This window comes from Euprymna scolopes, chromosome 26 (genome assembly GCF_053919585.1).
Source record: "Euprymna scolopes isolate OS-2025 chromosome 26, ASM5391958v1, whole genome shotgun sequence".
NCBI lineage: Eukaryota > Metazoa > Mollusca > Cephalopoda > Sepiida > Sepiolidae > Euprymna > Euprymna scolopes.
The window spans coordinates 7991097-8011396 of NC_136507.1; the positions used below are offsets into that span (position 1 = coordinate 7991097).

The window sequence follows — 20300 nt, forward strand, 5'->3', positions numbered from 1 at the left end:
TGAACAGTACATATATATATATATATATATATATATATATATATATATATATGTATACATATGCACATAAGGTTATGAACAGTACATATGGCCTGAGCAAAGCCGGGCTGAACTGCTAGTAATAATGAAAAATAAAATTATGATTAAAGAATGATTTTTTTATTATTGGATTGAAACTTAACAGTATATATATATATATATATATATATATATATATATATATATATATATATATATATATATACATGCTATCAGTTAAGCCCGACTTTGATTGGGTCCTTTGTACTGTTCATAACTTGCCCTACGTTTGAATACTCTTTATGTAAGATTTCAAATGTTTAGACCAAAAATTGTCTGAGTAATTTAGTAGAGACCGCAGAAGAAAATTTATTTTAATTTGACCCAAATTTTCACCCTTAACATTTTTATTTTGGTCACAAATCGAAATACAAAGTTTTACCCATGTCCAAGTTACCTACATTTAAAATTTATGTTTAGACCCCAAATTGGCGCAAGAATCTGGTAGAATCTGCAAAGGTCAAATCGTTCAACTTTAACCTCTTGGCAGCCAAATTTTCGCCCAAAACTGAATTTGTTTTGGGGCGAAAATGTCTGCATGTCTAAATACCCGTTAGGTATAAATTTTAAATGTTTAGACCCAAACTAGGCTAAGTAGTTTGCTAGACACCGAAAAAATCAAATCTTTTGGAACTTTGATCCCTTGGCACCTCAAATTTCCGACCTATACCGATTAAAAAGCTTGCGCTATTTCTATATACTCTTAATGTAAAATTTCCAACGTTTAGACCAAAAATTGGCTGAGTAATTTTGGTAGGGATCGCAGAGGTCAATTTTTTTAACTTTAACCCTAATTTGCCCTGTAAAATGTTTTTGATGGGGGTAAATATTTATTTTCGAAAACTACAAAAAATATTTTTAGAAAAATTTGGCACAAGGCCGAACATGGGGGGGGGGAGGGCGGTCTTATGTGACTAAAGCTAACTAATCTAACCTAACTAGTTCCTACTGTCACTCTACTTTCACCACAATACCACATTCATACTATACATCCATCAGCGTATAAATCCTTCCTCAGTCACCATAAGAACATCATACCATGATAAACTAATTAAAACCCATAAGAAAAAAATGGGGGTTTGAGATATAAAAATGTTATAATACAAAAATAAAATGGAATATGTACAATGTTAGTAACAAAAGACCCCCCTGTTGAAATCCTGTGGCAAGTGCGCTGATTCGCCAGTCGAAAAGGTGATGCGGGTTCGAATGCTTTATTTAAACACCTCTTACGAAAACTTCGAAAGGGAACCCGCATCTCTGGCGAATCAAGCGATCTGTCACCTAATTTGGGGAGGGGAATGGGGCTAAAAAACAAAACAAAAAAAACGGGACAAACTTAAAAAGAGCCTAATGATCTCTATCACACACTAGTTAGGTTATGAACACAGGAGCCTAAAAATGGTCCTACTCTTGCCTAGATCGTGACCTACTCTGGACTGTACATGAGTCAGGGCTGACGTTCGTTTCTGTTACTCAAAATTCTTTACCTAAGGGACATCCAAGAACCACTCAAGACTTGCTTCTCTCACCCGACACACACGCGCAACTGACACCCACATTTCAACAAAGTCTGACGAAGAGAGTTTAACTCTCTCGGCCTTGATACGACTCTTCAAATGATAACGGAAGATTCGTATAAGGTCAAGGGGAGTAAAGTCCTCAGATCCGTATACCACTCTCATGCGTGTGTTCCAGATAACACCTCTCATCACTGCTAGCAAGGTCAAACACAATTCTTTTCTAAGCCTATCCATTGTTGGAGCCAATTGCTACATACATTGATAGGAACCAAAGTTAATGATGATATGTTCAGTATGCGGACTATGAGACCTGTAACAAACTCAATCAGCGGCACCACGATGCGACAATAAACGAAGGCGTGACATAAAGTCTCGACCTCATCGTCGCACCGCTTACAAATAGGCGAACCGCCAAGCTAGCTGAGTGAAGTCTCTTACCGACCCAGAGAGCATCCCGAATTATCAGCCAGGTCAAGGATGCCTCGTTATTAGTGAGGCATCCCGACCCAGGCGCCCAAGGCCAGATTGAGCGGAGTTGCCCCTTCGTCAAAGGGAGCCCCTCACCAATAACATCCCTTACGGATCCCCTCACTAGCACCCGATATAATGCCTTCGGGACAACAGTAGAGCGTTGGAGAGGCTTTCCTTAACTCTTAAGAGGAACTTCAGCGCACGCCGGCACTCGCGGTAGAAGGGGCATTCACCTCGGGGCAACCTATGTGCCTTCCCCTCGAACTCATGCACCCCTCTCAAAGCCGGAAAGGCTTTCTTGGTGTCCTCCATCCAGAGGCCACCGTCTCCCCTGTCTTGTGTGCACATTCGATCTAGGTAGTAGAGCCGTAGTGTGTGGAGCCGAATCTCCACGTTTGGCATACCTAGACCGCCTTCAGAAGGATATATGTAGCAGACATCGCGACAGACCATAGGGGCCTTTCCAAGCCATAGAAAGTTGAACCGCTTTCAGAACCTCCGACCAATTTTTCTCCAGCTGGAGGTCAGGACCAAACCAGACGCCGAGTATCTTGCAAGGCCCGTCACTCCAGTTAAAGGGTCTCTGAAGGAGCATACCCTCCAGGCACCGATGCGCAAACCCGAAGACTTGTCGCAGTTAATTTTGGCCCCTGTTACCGTTTCATACAATCTGATTTCTACACCGACGACACTAATCTCAGCACTGCTCGTTACAAGCACAGTTACGTCGTCGGCCTATGCGGAGTACTTTACCTGGGCATCCACACCTGGCAAAGTGATTCCGCGTAGGACCGGATTCACCCTTAGCCTGCGCAAAAATGGCTCTATTGCGAGCACGTATAGCATGGGTGATAACGGGCACCCTTGACGAATTGAACGTGACAAACTGAAGGGTCTCGACCTCTTCCCATTCACTTCCCCCATCACCGCGGGGTTAGCATAGAGAAGATGAACCCACGAGCGAAATTGCGGGCCAAAACCGGCCGCCGACAAAACAGCCCCCAAGTACTGATGGTCAATCCTATCGAAGGCTTTGGACTGATCTAAATTGATCAGCGCGGCCTCAGTGTCGACTTTTTCTATCATCAGGCGTATCGTGTGCAAGTTATCCTGGATTGTCCTGCCCTTCACGGCACACGTTTGCTCGGGGCTAATAAGACGAGCCAGGACAAGCTGCAGACGATTTGCGAGAATCTTGGGTCAAATCTTTAACTCAGCGTTAAGCATCGTTAAGGGCCTGAAATTACCTAACCCATCTCCATTATCTTTGCTTTTACAAACAGATTTTATCACACCCATGGTAAAGTACTTGGGGATTGAGCCGTTTCTAAACCATGAGTTAAATAAAACCGTCAGCAAAGGGACAAAGATGTGCGTCAACCTCAAATACACTTCGTAGGGCAGACCATCGATCCCCGGTGACCTATTAAGGCCGACCCGCTTTGAGACTTCAATGACTTCATCCTCCGTTATGCCACCTTCGCTCCTAGCCGCTTCGGTCGTCGAAAGACGAGAAAAGTCAGCCAAATAGGTGTCGAACTGTTCTAATGACAGACCGGGTTGCATGGAAAAAAGCTCCTGGAAATGAGATCTAAACGCCTCCAGCACACCCTGGTTTGTGGTCACGGTACGCCCGTCAGGCAATGTGACACGGGCGATGTGCCTATCAGCCGCTTGCCTAAGCTCCTCTGCACGCATTTCAGCGGCCATGTTTGTTACTTCCTGGGGTATTCTTTTTAACCTTGCCCTAATCACTAAAGCTAGGTGCTCTTTTTTAGTAAGGGAGGCAAGCTGAGCCTTAATTACATTAACGCTAGCACTATCCCCCTCCTCCACCGCCCGATCTGATCTAGACTCTAGTGTCGCTTTAGCTGCCCTAGAATCTATGTTGAGTCTTTTGCTAAAGTTGGCAGAAAAGGACCTAATGGCTTCCTTAATTTTTACCCACCACTTATTCCCAATAATTGCCCCCGTCGATTCCCGCTGTAGGGTTAGTAATAGCCCTTCACGGAAGCCCTTCACGTAAGCCCTTCACGTCGAATAACGACGTGTTGAGCTTCCAGTAACCGGCTAATCTAGGCTTAGGTCTATCTAAGTTTACCCGTACACGGACAAGTCTGTGATCCGAGTAAACTATATTGTGGAAACTTGGAAAATTCAATACTCCTACATCGACTCTCCTAACTAAGAAGAGCTGTACCGGACCGGAGCCGCGTCTACCTGGCCAAGTCCACACTAAGTCCCTGGGCTTTTCATTTCGGAATTTGTCGATAAGATCAAACTTATCCACAAATTCCCGAAATAAAACAGCATCCCGATCTCTGTTAGTTCCCCTAGAAGGTAACCCAAATCGATCTAAATCGGGATCCAGGACCGCGTTCCAGTCTCCCGCTAAGATAACCGTTTGAGAAGTATCCATGAACTGCTCGATTCACCGAAAAAAGGCATCCAGTTCAACGTGGCTATTAAGCGCATAAACCCCAATGAGCCGAAATGCCCTGCTCTTTATGGTAACATCCAAAACACATAGTCTTCCCTCGGGATCCATGTAGCACGGGTCACACGACGCATCTAGGGTCCTTTTAACTAGCCAGGAAACCCCTCTAGAGTGAGAATTAAAGTACGCTGAATAATCCCTAAAGGTCTTAGACAGTGCATGTAAATGGTCGCCAGGAATAAAATGCACACAGTAAATATCCACTCCGAGGTGCTGCAGGTTCAAACTCAAGCGCCATTTTCGCGAGTCGGCCCTTAGCCCTCGGACATGCACACAAGCATTCTTGAGATCCATAATTGTGCCTTAGGGTTGAGAATCAGAAACGAACATCGCAGTCGTGAGCGTGCCGAAAGCTCTTGTGAGGGAATAGGTACCGATCGCAGTATCGATGAGTCCGTCACGAGAGATACCGCCGACATGCAGAGGATAGGTTAGTTTTGCTATCCTATACAGGAAGGGGTGCATTTTTACCGGGCCCCTCCCAACACAACATTTCTTTAGGTTTTTTATGTATCAAAATATAGCTAGGGGAGGGGAAAGATTGAAGGCTTAATTTGCATCCTCCATCATTTGCCATAAATCTCTAGCCTCTTCGCGTTTTCTGATAACAGTTAGAATTCGTTTTGCTGTGGGGAGATTTGTGGGGATGTCTATTAACTTCCCCCCTACCTCCTTAAACTCTATTAATTTGGTTAGGTCAGCACCTTTAAAATTTTTGTTATTGTTGATGGCTGCTGAGTTTAGTATGCAAATATCTTTTCCAGGGAGGTAGAGGGTATTTTTCTTTTGTTCAAGCGAGGGGGTAATGTCCATAGCAGTATGTGTGTTAAGGTTTTTTCAGGAGATGCAGGAGGAGTACTGTGAGTGAACTCAGAGGTGGTTGGAACAGGAGAGGAGGATTTATGTTTTTTAAGGGGGCTCAGGGGTATTAGTTTTGGCATTTTTGTGGGGACAGGAGTTGTGACTGGAGGAGTCATTTTGAAAGGGGAAGGAGTTTTGGATGTTGTGGGGGACTGTTTGATAGGGTTAGTGATGAGTTTGAGGCTTTGTTTTGGTGAAGGTGACTTGCATGGAGATTGGGGTGTTTGTCTTTTTGAGTCCAATTTCTTTTTAAGGTTGACTATTTCACTACATTTTTCTCTTTCGGGATCTTTTTGGAGCATCGCTTCCTCTCTCATTTGGTCAAGAGTAATGCGTCCGGGGGTACTTTTCCCAGGGGCGATCTGTCACCGTTCTCCGTGAGGGTCTCATCCGTGTTGTTGGTTGCTTCGATGGTAGGTTGGTTGGGAACACTTTGTGGCGTTTTGGTTCCCAAATGGTCACTCATTTAGTACTGGCCAGGCACAACGTTGCTTAACTTCGGTGATCTGGCAAGAACCGGTGTTTCAACGGATTGTGCCGTACATACATACATACATACATACATACATGCATATATATATATATATATATATATATATATATATATATATATATATATATATATATATAGGTCAAATTTCGAGTCTCTAGACTGAAAATTGAGTTATTTGGTAGGGAAATGTACACACACACACACACACACACACAAAGATACTTGCACTTTTATAGATATATAGATTTTAGAACAAAATTTAACATGAACTGGAAAGACTTTCAAATTATATGAAAAAATAGGGTGTTTGCAATATTGTTGATGTATTATAGGGGTAGGATCCCTGAAAGTTGGGAGATTCTGTTTATAAACGCTGCACTCACAAATCAAATTGAACCATGTCTTCCTATCAACCATTCAGTAACTAGAATTGCTCCATAAAAATCGAATCTATTGGAATTCCAGCACATGATTTTTTCGTGTCAACACGAAAAAATCATGTGCTCTTTGCCTAAAAAAGTATAAATCCAGAACCTGTACAAAACAGTTACCCACTGAAAATTATTCATCTCCAGAACTTATATAGAATAGCTACGCATCGGAAACTATTCTGAAATAAAACATGGCTTTCAATTAAATTATTAATAAAAATCCCACATCTTTATTAAAAAGGTACTCATCTGCCGGAAAATGTGTCTTTTTTTAAATTTCTTCTAATCACAAACAGCTTAATTCTGGGTTCGATTCGAATGACACCAACTGCTGGTCCTTAATGAGAGTAGCTCATCATATCTCAATATGAATACGTATTGTTTCTGATGAATAAAAGATGTAAAAATAGTTATTTTCTTGGGGGATTAAAATCTCATTTGTATATTTTAATAGTATCTCACTACTTATCAGGCTACTTGATTATAAGGATAATTTTAGTTTATAAAAATGTTTTATTCAGTTCCACCATTAAGGATAGAAGTGAACATTTCACAGTAATGTATTGTTTATATTTTAAATAATGACGTTAACCCTAAACTCTGCAAAGCCTTACTTACTGGATTTCATATTCCGTTTAAGTTCAAAACTACTGATAAAAGAAAACTGAAGAATTTCGAAACGTCGAAATAATGTCAACATAATAGAAATCGAGATACAGAAAACGGACGGACATTTTAAATAATGTAAATTCACCTTTGATATTAGTGTCCGCTGCTTGGACTACTGCCCTGATTCTTGGCGTCTGGCATAACAAATACAACTGAATACGAACCGGAAGAATTCGCATATCAGTAAATCTTTTATGAAGTAAGAAGATGGCGGAGGAAGTAAGATATGCCGGTAGGCAGAGCTGGAAATCATGTCATGTATACGGTCCCAGACATCAGTCGGCACCTCGAATGTTTCGTTTACCTCTCCTGGGAGAATATTCGCAAACGGCTGTTAGTTGCAGTCTAAACGGTGTTGACGTCGGTAACCAGCTTCCTGACAATATGCCATGCCTTTGTCGCCCGGAATTAGCATCGAACGATTACCTCAGTCGTATGACCCTGGTCGACTATCGCGGTTGATTAAAACTGATTGCACAAGTTAACATCCCGCTCCGTTCTCTCCCCAAACCACGTTGCTTGTCGTCAGAAATCGTATTGCTGTGTTGTTAGTAAGCAAGTGATAATTTATTCATAAATTGACGTCTATATTCGAAAGAAAATTCATAGAATAAACAAGACCGGGTTTTCGTAAAATGCGTCCATTAAATGCGCGTATTTAACAGTGAAATGCTATTTAAACCTTATGCGTCAAGGATAAGGGCAGTCTTATAACCACACAAGCAGAAAGGCTCAGCGTATAAAATAAACTGTAGATTCTTTTATGAGACCTGCCGACGTTCGAAATGAATATTTCTTTTAGAGCACAATTGCATTGTAATCTTTAAATGAAGCCATTATTTACGGATAATTTCATAAACGCATCAGTAAATTTTCTACCGTGCAATGTAGGCTGCAATACCTTAGGGACTAAGTCACTGTTAAAAGGTACATGAAGCTTCCTCTCAGCACATTGCGGGCAGGAGGATCCCTAACTAGAGCAGTTAATCAAACGATTTGATTAAAAATAGCCGATTTTGTTGATTTCGATGACAATAAAATCATGAGGGGGTTGTATATTAGTTGATCCTCATTTAATAACGGGCAACGTGTGGTCTCCCAGCTAGTATATATATATATATATATATATATATATATATATATATATATATATATATATATATGTGTGTGTGTGTGTGTGTGTGTGTGGGTATGTATGTATGTATGTATTATTATTATTATTATTATTATTACCGTTTTTTAGTTTGCTTGGTTACATATGTTTCCACTACTAGATAAGAATTTACGATCCGATATTTTTTCAGACCTGACAGACGTCTGCCTAGTCTTAAGAAATTATCGGAACGTAAATTCTCATCTCGTAGTGGAAACATATGTAACTAAGCAGCTCAATAAACGGTAATAAAACATATTTTGCTCTACTGATTGAGCACGTTTTCAGGTTTTTCACCTTATACCCATTACTCATTAATATCTATGTATATATATATATATATATATATATATATATATATATATATATATATGTGTATATATGTGTGTGTGTGTGTGTGTGTGCATGTATACGTAGATTTTTATTAGAAAATAAGTAATCTGTTACATTAGGCTGTTTGAGGATGTCATATTTGATGAAATAAACATAAGGATGCAGTTATAATTGCAGACTGAGACAGTATATACTAAGGATACGTTCATTAAATCTACGTATTCAGCGACGAAAAGGCATTTCAAATTTGAGAAGCATGAAAGAATAATTGAAGAAGTGAAGAACTGACAGAACTTCTAATAATGTTAATGAGCGATTTGAAAAAAAAAATATGTCAAGCGAAATCGTAACAGAAAAACGAAATTTTATTGCATAATTAAATGTGGCAGGCAGCAAAAAGGTCAAATATGAAAAATGTAGATAAAAAGAAATGCATTTTTTTTAAAATCTAAGTCTGAAATACAAAATAACATTTTATTTTAAACTGAAACGAGGTATACGAAAAAAATGCTTTTTGAAACGAATTGTATTTTTTATCATTAAGTCTGACATACAGAACATACACGCTCAACTTTAGAATTTGTTTAGATCAAAACAAATTGCACTAAATTTTTAAGCGTGCCAGTGAAACGATAATGTTCAGTAAAAGTTGAACATGGCAGAATAAAAATAAGTCTGATTAAAAATAAACCCATACGGACATGAAAATTCTGTTTCAACCTTAAACAAGAGAGATTAATGAATGTAATTAGAAACGTACGCCTAGCAGATTGATAAATATTGACTACTTCCTTACTCCTTTAGTCAGGAGTAAAGTTGAATCTCTATTCATGAACTTCATTTTTTTTTGTTATCGTAGACGGAAATTTTCTGAACTGAAGCAATTTAATTTTTACCCTAATTCAATGTGCGACTTATTGGAGAGCTGAATGTCCACATTAAAAAGCGAGTGTTTATCTAACTCTACCTTTGTCATGAAAAATAAACATAGGTACACCAACTACTATTTTCAATTTATGTGTATAAATATACAAACATTTTTGTCCACACTAAAGAGCAACAAATAAACCAAAACGCTATTTGGAACTCATACCGTACACACAAATGCATGGAATGCAAAAGTATACCATATAAAAATGTATGCATGATAGAAACAAGAAAATCGAATTTAATAGTTTAACGAGACGTGAATTATTTAGTGTTAAACTACGCTATAAACCCTTATTTCATGCAAAAATATTCAGTGATCCTCACATTTACATATAAACACATTAGTGATATCAATACTCACCATTATTAATATAATCGATAACGTAATCTGCTGTCGGAGGGTCCTACTGAACTGACGCATGATAATATTAATATTTGCAGTCATTGATAAATTGGACAGATACTTGGTCAATAGTGAAATATGAACCCCGAGGTTCGCAGCGATTTTGCGCTGATTATGTTCACATTCAACATATCTTTTGAGATTTTAATAAATGTCATACTTTTTCTCTAATGCTCAGATTATCATATAAGAGAGATATAGTGATATTTGAAAGAGAAGCAAATATCATTTTATATAAATTATTTTTACTTGAAACCATTTATTATTTTAATATTCTTTAATAAAAAATCAAAATTATTCAGCTCTCATATTTATGAAGACATATCATAGTATTTTATACGAGTTACGCTTATCTATGTTCTATATATTGTTTAGTAAGATTTGTAGAGTTTTCTGATACACTGACATTAGAGATAACGTTTCTCTTTAAGTATAACTTGCGAAACCAGCTCAGTTTGTTAATGATATATGCTTACTGTGTTAAGCTCATTTGATAAAAATATATTATGATGAATATTGTACTGCATTGACATTCAAAATTGCAGTGTATGCATTTAGATCATAATTATGCAACAAGTGTCTAATATTACATAAAATCTAAGGGAAATATAGCAATATTGCCAGTAAACACTTTAATTTGAAGTAGGAAACTCTCGGGCGAAGACTTTGCAGGTGTGTTATAACAGAGGAAAAAGATGATTCAACAAACATATCTGAACGTAAAACATAAGACAATATACAGAACAAAAGCTTAAAATATTACTGTTCCGTGATACTCAATCTATATTTATATATCGTTCAAACGCGGTAGTGTTTGAATATATGGTTAAGTCGCAGTTTTAGTCATTTAGAATTACTTTAAAGTTTCACGGCTCATTCATTTTTCGAACAAATTTCAAACAATTATTACAGTTTATAGATCATCATCTCGGCTATATTGGGAAAAAATTTCAATTTCCGTTCTGCAAAACAAAAGTTATGATGAATTTTCTGGTGTTCAAAATCGTAAAATAATATAAGGAGATGAGCGACGTTTTTCATGACTAGTGTCATAGTAACAACGTCGCTGTATCGACTACTGTTTCTACTAATTCACTGTTGTCGCAAAAAGGGAAGTAACAAGTGCAATAGAGAGAATGAAAGCATGAGAGGGACATAATTGGGGAGATTTTATTGAAAGCAGAGGAGTGTCGTACATTGTTATTACGTATGTGTTTATGGGGGCAAAAAAAAAAGAATGAAATTAAACGAAGAAAAAGTACATTTTTTAGAGGCCTGGAAAAATCATGGATTACATGAAATATAATATGGTTAAGCTTAAACATGGAAAAGTAAAGGACTAGATGTTAAAACTGGAAAAGAAAAGGACAAGATCTAGTAAAAAATATATTAAAATTATAGCTTAAAATATTGCAGCCTTAAGATTTTTTAATTCAATTTATACCATTATATAATCAATTCTTAATGCTGCAATATTTTAATTTTTAATATTATTTTAATTTTATCAATTTCTCTGTCTTTCTCCCTCTCTCTCTCTCTCTCGTCTCTCTCTTTCTTTCTCTCTCTTTCTCTCTCTCTATATATATATGTATATATATATATATAAATTATGAATATATATATGTATATATATTCATATATATATATATATATATATATATATATATATATATGTATGTATGTCTGTATTAATGTGTCTATGTCTACTTCAAATCTCTGATGAATCCTAACTAATTATAAAATTTGGAATCAGCTTTGCTTGTCATGATAGCAGAAACAATCGGAAAGACGAACAAATGTTGTCAATTATTTAATATAGTTTGGTTCATAACTAATTTATCTAGAAACATCAATGTGGATTAATCCAAATATTTGTATAATATATAAATAAAATATAAGAATTTACCTTGATTTCATTACATAATCAAGGGTAAATTAAATTAGATTGATTTAATTCTTTTCACTTGGATTCTGATATATATCTTGTGTATATTTCATCTGTTGATTTATTTTTTTCAAATCTAGCAAGTCGAATGCTTAATCTTCTTCATTTATGTTGTTGAGTTTGCTTATTTTTACTTGTCGAGCTTTCGATTAACTCATAATTTTCCTGACAAATCGAAAAGCATGCATTTTCCCCGATACTATACGAAAATAAAACTCAGAAAAACTAAAGCTATATTTATATCTGTTTGCCTAAAAAGTGGCTTTATTATTATTATTATTATTATTATTATTATTATTATTATTATTATTATTATTATTATTAATAATAATAATAATAATAATTTAATTTAGCACATTTATATATACATATTAATATACAAAAAATGTTAGGTTTTCTCGATCTTACATTTATAGAAAAACCCTATTATTTAAAATAAAAAATAACATGAAAACGAACTTCTTAATGTATTCAGCTATATATATATATATATATATATATATATATATATATATATATATATGCAATCGACTTTATGAAGATAACTAGTTGTCGTATTCCTTTTAATCACGATCATTCATTAATTAATTGTTCATTTGTATAGTTTCGTATCATAAGTTTCATTTAATTAATACGCTTTATTCTATGTATGCATATTTGCGTTTCATTAAGATTGAAAACGTTCTAGCAAACGCATATATATGTCTATATATCTTTACCTATATATATATATATATCTTTCTGCCTGCCTGTCTGTCTATATATATATATATATATACATATATATATATATGCATGTATGTATGTATGTATGTATGTACGGCACAATCCGTCGAAACACCGGTTCTTGCCAGATCACCGAAGTTAAGCAACGTTGTGCCTGGCCAGTACTAAATGCGTGACCATTTGGGAAGTCTAAGCGCTGTATGTAACGAGCCGAGTCGTAAAAATCTCCAAGTTCGTATCTGGGGGACATTAATTCACTGGGTGAGATGCGCGCTCAGTCTTTATTAAGACATATATCTAGAAGGAAACCCTTCTGGCGTAAATACATGCGGTCCTGTTTATACTCTCTCCTGTGGCAGTCGTCTGTACCGCCAAAGGTTAACAAGATATCAAAAAGTGTGGATGGTTCTACACAAAGCTTTAAACACTATAAACAAATCATCTGTTCGGATATCCGAGAAATGAGAAATTTAGTTGTTTTAGCGGAAACTCATGAGTCGAAATCGACGGGAGAATCCATTATATATATATATATATATATATACATATATATATATATATATATATATATATATATATATATATATATATATATATATATATATATATAATATGCCCAGCAAGGCGACAGGGTGGACAACCGCACAGCAAAACGAAAGCTGATCTCCTGAACACTATATATACAAATGTAGGAAAACTTGGGATTATTTTATTGATTTGAAGACTTTAGGTTCTTTTTTAGCAATTGTCATAAAATTTCAAACATAGAATAGTATTATAATCTTTAAAAGCCTGCAAATGCCCCGTATACTTTTCGAAAAATAAATAAGGAGCAATACGCTTTCGCTGTATCGGAATATCACTTTCTCCCCTGGACATTTTTTCTACCCACCTGGATTTATAACCCCGAACGACATTGGATTCCTTCCGGTAATGGATTACCCAGGTTGTATCATCTTCTCTTTTCGTATAATTTTTCCATATAATTATCCACAACCACTCTAAAAAACTATTTTCAATAATTGTGCTGAAAAGCAAAATTAGCGTTCATTCGCAGCTGAACATTTTGCTAACCGCATTTCATTTCCTCTGATGACATGAGCCATTGTTGAAAATCCATGGATTAAGGAAATTAAAATAACCCCTTCTATATAATCCTTTTGTCAAATAATAAATTCTTAAATCGAATATATGTCTCTATATGTTGTTTTTCCAGAATTTAAAATTTAACCATGATATATATATATATATATATATATATATATATATATATATATATATAAATATCCATATATATATGATTGAATTTTGCAGTCATAAAATGTTTCATCCAGTCATTTGTTTTCCTTGTTTTGCATATGAATTACAAAATATCTGATATTTCCCCAAAACCTCTGGCGTTGATGGAAGGTAGACTAGAACTTGCTGCTATAGTTTCAAATGATCTGAAATAACAGTAATGAGCGACTTGATTCCAACTATATCTCACCTCTTTAGTTTTATACATAAAGTGAATTTCACAGTGTATAAAGAGTATTTTATACTAGATATATTCCTTATCGTACCCTATTTCCAAAAAGGGAGAAATATAACATATGAGAAATATTTGGACTGAAGTCTCCCCTTGTTATTATTTTAGATGATTTAAAACAATAGCACAAGTTTTAGTCTTCCCTCCATCAAGGCTAGACGTTTCGTCGAAATATATATGTGTGCGTGACCTTATCTATGTGCATACAGAACGTTTCCTTCAAACTCTTCTCTGAGGGTTTCTTCTACGGCGTGTAAATCTCATATATAGGATATTTGGATCTGAGGAACCCGTTTGATTAGCATGCAAAAATAGCAGCTAAGAGGTCAAAATTTAATAAAAGTTAACAGTGGCAGGTGCAAGTGGACTAATCCTGCGACTAATCCTCTAATATACATTCGTAGTTTTACGTCGCTTTTATTGTAAACCTTTCGTATACATCGCTTGATATCTCAAACGTTATCGACTTGGGAAGGAGTCCTAAGTACCTTGGCTCGATCATATCTGATGGCAGCGAAAACATATTTACATTTTTTTTTACATCAATACTATATTAGCAGGGAAACCTGGCGTTGCTTAGGTCGCGTTTCGACACGCCTTACATACTTATGATACTGTGCCTTTGAATGTGATCAAATGTTGGCTGAAAACTCTAAATGCGTTGAGTTTTCCACGAAAGAAAAAGTTGTTTATTTTGACCTCTTCAAATGCATTACACTTTTAAAGCATGTAAGAATATAAAATGTAAACATTATACTTTTAATTTTCGATATGCTTTCCTATAGTGTGTAGATATATTAAACAGTCATTTTGGTGCGTGTACAGATTTTAATCAGACAATTTAAAAACTTACATAACTCTCAAAAACGAAGAAAGCTTTTACGATGTACAAAATTCGAATTTTAAAGCAAATGTATTACTTATTAAAGTTTTACGATGAAATATTCTACAAGTTTGTGTGTTAATGTTTTAAAGTTTTTAAAGTAAAAAAAAATTATTTAAAAATGATAGCGGAACCAATTGTGTTCTAAAATATTACGTGATTCATGTAATATTTAACTGGTATCAATTGCCGATTATATATATGTGTTGACCGGCAGAGTTTCGGAATGACACTGCAAATCTCTTTCCCTTTCTTTCTATCTATTTCTCTCTCTCTCTCTATCTTTCTATCTCTCTCTTTGCACACACACATACACACACATATATATATATTTATATATACACATGAGAAAAAGGAGATAGAGACGAAGAGAAAGATATTTCTGTGTTCCTATTTTAATGTGTCTCTCTAAGAGCAGCTGCGAGCCGCGTTTTGCCAAATTGTGTTCGAAATGCATTCATAACTTGTTATTTATATTTAAAAACAAAATAATGCTTACTTCCGTTTAAAAATGGAAGTAAGCTTTATTTATGTCGGCTTTAGTAAATATAAATAATGAATTAAATAAATCATAATGTATTAAACATAATTAAAACTATTCTATTAGTAAAAACAATTAATAACATCGGGCTAATTATAAAAATATATTTATTTAATGTACTATGTAAATTGGGCAACTATTTGAGTGTACATTTTCTTGGAATACATTGAATATATTGACATTATGGGGGAAAGTAAAATTAATAAAATCTGTTTTTCAGTATTAAAATACATTTGTGAAACAGTCTATTTATTGTATACTAGCAATTCAGCCCGACTTTGCTCGGGCCCTATGTACTGGTCATAACTTGCCCTACGTATGAATACACTTTATGTAAGATTTCATATGTTTAGATCAAAATTTGTCTAACTAATTTCGTAGAGAGTGCAGAGATATTTTTTATAACTTAGACCCCAATTTTGACTCTTTAACATTTATTATTTTGCACTCAAATAAAAATAAAAGTTTTACCCATGTCCAAGTTACCTACATCAACAATTTCAAGTGTTTAGACCCAAAATTGGCGGAGGAATTTGGTAGAATCTGCAAAAGTCAAATCTTTCAACTGTGACCTTTTGGCAGAAGAATTTTCGCCTCAATACTGATTCAAATGCCTTCAAATTTAATGCCGACACGCAATACCTGTCTCAATGGACTTATTGAATGCGATTATTTATTTATTTTTTCTGTAATTTAGGTTGATGATTATGTATGGATTCATAATTTTCTCTGTATTTTCTCTGTAATATTAATACAAATATACAACTGATCTAATAGAATTCCATTTACAAATAGGTCGACATACACCAATGCCAAAGGCCATTATCTAATAAACTAGCTTGGGTGCCCGGAGATGTGTGCTGAGCAAAAAAAAAAAAAGTGGTAGTAGGCAGGCAGGCTCGAACACGTATCGTGAAGGAGGAAAAGAACGTGAGAAAAAACATAAAACCGGAAGTTACGTATGTTTAACTACCATTAGTCAATCGAAAAGAAGGAGATGACTTTTAAAAATACCGGCGAAAAAAATCGACCCCTTCCTATAGAAAAATGCCCCGTTGAGGGTGAAGGAATTAATGTTTTTTTAACGATATTTCTCGTCCGAATTTTGACCTTCAAAACAACACCAATCTCGTGAAAATCAGTCGCTTCTGTCGAAAGCTTTAGTCAGACATACATACATACATACATACATTAAAACAGACAGGTGAGATTTATATTATAGATATTAATATGATGTTACATTTGTCAGTTTATGAAATATATTTTTTAAATTTTTATTTGAAGACAGTAATAGTGCAGTCTGCATGGAAACGGTTTTTAATATTTTCTACAAGTGACAAATTCTGGGAAATAAATTAACTTTATAGAAATTTCCTCTAACGTTAGACACATCCGGTAACAATCTATCACATTCCAGAAAAATTAAGACATTGTAGTGAAGTAGTCCCAATTGTTATGCCTTCCAGAGATATAATATTTTAGGAACAATATGAATGAAAATTTCGATCTGATGCTAGGCAATTGTTTACAGATAAAGTAAGATTCTTATACTTGAGATAAATACACAAGTTCTTTGTACGTCGTATGTAGAGGAATTAGTAATTTTGGACTGGCACCTTTTAATCAACAAAGGTAGATTGTTCTTGTTACGTGTGCCGTAACCGGGTTTAATTATCAATTACACATACATCTACACAATATGCACAAGTGAACACACGCACCCATGCATATATATATATATATGTTTGTGTGTGTGTACTTTTATTTCTAGTTAATATGGTCTTCAGTAAGGATTAATGTATAAACTTTAGAAAACTACCACTTGTAATTCATTCTTATTATACGACTTTATCTTTTGCGCCATTGGTTTATGTATTACACTCACTCAAAATATAATTTCAAACATTACAAACATATAAATGTATGACCGACCTATGCTTTATAATGATCGGCGTATTTTTTACAATAACCAAAGAATATATTTTGTCTGTAACATTCAAATGTTGAGCTTTATTCGAGTATTTATATTGTTGTTACAATAAACTTATATTCTTATTCTCGAAAAGCGACTACATCTCCAATGTTTAAATGGCCTGTTTATCTATACCAAATATGTCGCGCATAAAAATATATCGCATACATTAAAAAATGTATGTGCATCCACAAAGTAATAAAATATTTGTATCCAGAAGGTGCACGTGTTTGGAAATTCCAATAACGTTTTACAAAAGAAAACGTCATTGTTGAGCATATTACTATGTAGGTAAAGAACGTATGATAAGAAGGCGTTAATGAATTTGTTAATGATAATAATGATAATAGATCACCGAAACCAAAAAATATTAAGAGAAAACACCTTTGTATGCAAACCAGCTTTGTGTACAAACTAGTAGGTTATTACGTTATGCATGCATATTCCTAATACCCGACAATTGACCCGTCGTAAAATATGCTTAAATATGATATTTTTTTAATAATACAGTGATGTATTTATTATTAGGCTATATTGGGCTCGACATAGAGTAATGATTTTAAAAAGTAAAAAAAAATGACACGTGCGCCATCACCGACAATGAAAACAAAACATTTAACTTACGATTTACTTTTTCCTTTGAAGTTAACGCCTGACCTATCAAGTCATGTTTGTTGAAAGGCGAAAAATTAAACAGGAATTAATAGTTATTAGGTCATGCATGCATATTCGTAATGCCGTCGATCGACCTTCATCTGGCAAATTTCATTTTTTTTAATTTTCACAATTTTCTAAAATATAAAGTTTTGCATGAGTTCCAATACCCCATAAATTAAGTTTCATATCTGTCGACTACAAACTGAAAAAAGGATTTTGGTAGGCAAACTTTTTAAACCGTATATATACGCATACATAAATGTATATAGAAAGTTGTTTATGTTTACTATTACCTTTTTGTGCAAATATTCCACAAGTATAAATCATGTAGAATATCTGCATGAAGAAAATATACTGAAGATGATTATCCCATGAGAAAATCGAACAAAACTAATAAGAAATTAATTAAAATCAATATTAAAACGAATATGCAAGTTAGCTACATCTTTACAGATGAATGCACTTCAACGTCCCATATATTAGAAAGTTGTATTTTCTTTTTTAATAAATAGAAAAAAAGGGTGTTTAATATGAATATCAATACACAAAATACTTTTAGGAGTAGAGACTTTATGAGATAAAATCGTAAGTTAAAGTCATTGAGCAAATCAGATGATAAAATGTTTTCTATTTTTTCAGATGAGGATTATTATTATTATTATTTGGATTTTTCAAACTATTCTTCTAATTTTTGCTATTAATAACGCCTCGCTTTCGTTTTCAGGAGTATCGTATCAATTCGAGACTGTTTTTCTCGAACTCTGATATTTGCATAGAATTTCTAACGAAATCCTGTATTTAACCAATGAGTATAGCATGCTCACGTTTCGTCGGGGTAGAAGTCATAGGTAATATGCAATTTCATTTTTGAGTCGCCCCTAATAAGGATTGAACCTCTAGCTTCCAGGACATTGTAACTTACAAATAATGTTTACAAAAACCAAGTAGATTATCAAATACGCTACAAGTCCAATCCAGTTGTTCTACAATCTCATAAGAAAGAATATGAAATCATCAAGTTGAAAAGAAAAATTAGAATAGAATATTGGCATAGTGACATAAATTCGAAAAATAAGAAGAGTAGATTCAATTTTATATATATATATATATATATATATATATTATAAAATTCAGATGACCTTGTAACGGTTGTTGCAACTCAACATTCGGTTTACGACTTTCGGTTGCACACGCGTACAAAAACATAAACCCATAACAGCGTAAACAAATAAACACAAATCGTTAGGCCGATTTCGTTCGAACAAACGGACGTCCTTAGAAAAGCGAATATCTTAAATTTATTGAATAAAAAACTTCGAGATATAGAAAGTAAACGCAAAACGTGATTACAAATAACACATAAAATCATCTACCTGTTTACTATATACGATATATATTATACTAAATAATCAAAGCCACGATTAAATGTATTGTTTTACTGTGTACGTTTTCAGCATCCCAATGTTTTCAGCGTTTAAATCATACAAATAAGCAATTGTAAATACTTTCTGCTTTTTTTACATCGGTTATTTCCGTATTACGTTTTAGTTATTTTAACGCAATTTTCTCACAAATAAATCTACTTTCACCCGATGACAACAATAAGAGCATTTTACAACGTCGATTTGCCCACCGCCTTTTTATACAGCTTGCTTAAAAACATGCATATATTTTCTTCTACACTACCAACATAAATTAATAACCCCGAAAATATGTTTTTAAATTGCGTTACAAATCAACGCGACGATAAAACGTATTGTTTTACTGTGTACGTTTTCAGCGTCTCAATTGTTTTTTTTTTGTGTTTAAATTAAGATATATCAAAATTTGAATTTAACTGTAAGTATTATGGTATCTATTCAGTGCACATTTATCTATAAGTATGGCAAACAACTTGTAATTCAATGACTGTAAGTTTTTTCTTTTTCCAAAATAAACAATTATAAACAGAACGACTCATAGAAATCTATCTATATTCTTTCTTCATTGTAACATACTTTCATAGAAATGTTTCTGTTATGTCAAAAAACTATTTTCTTTACGTCACAAGTGTCACGCCCATACATTAATTCCATAGCTAATATAACATACTGGCCCAACGGGTCACGGATAGTCTTGCATATATATATATATATATATATATATATATATATATATATATATCGAGAAGGTGTATGTGTGTAAATAAATACCTATCTTCTTA

At 34.5% G+C, this 20300-nt stretch overlaps 1 long non-coding RNA gene across 1 annotated transcript in view; it reads right to left on the minus strand.

The window, feature by feature from the left end:
- LOC145247861 (uncharacterized) overlaps positions 1 to 20300 on the minus strand; it is a 313002-nt gene that overhangs the window by 291908 nt on the left and 794 nt on the right. The window lies entirely within an intron of this gene.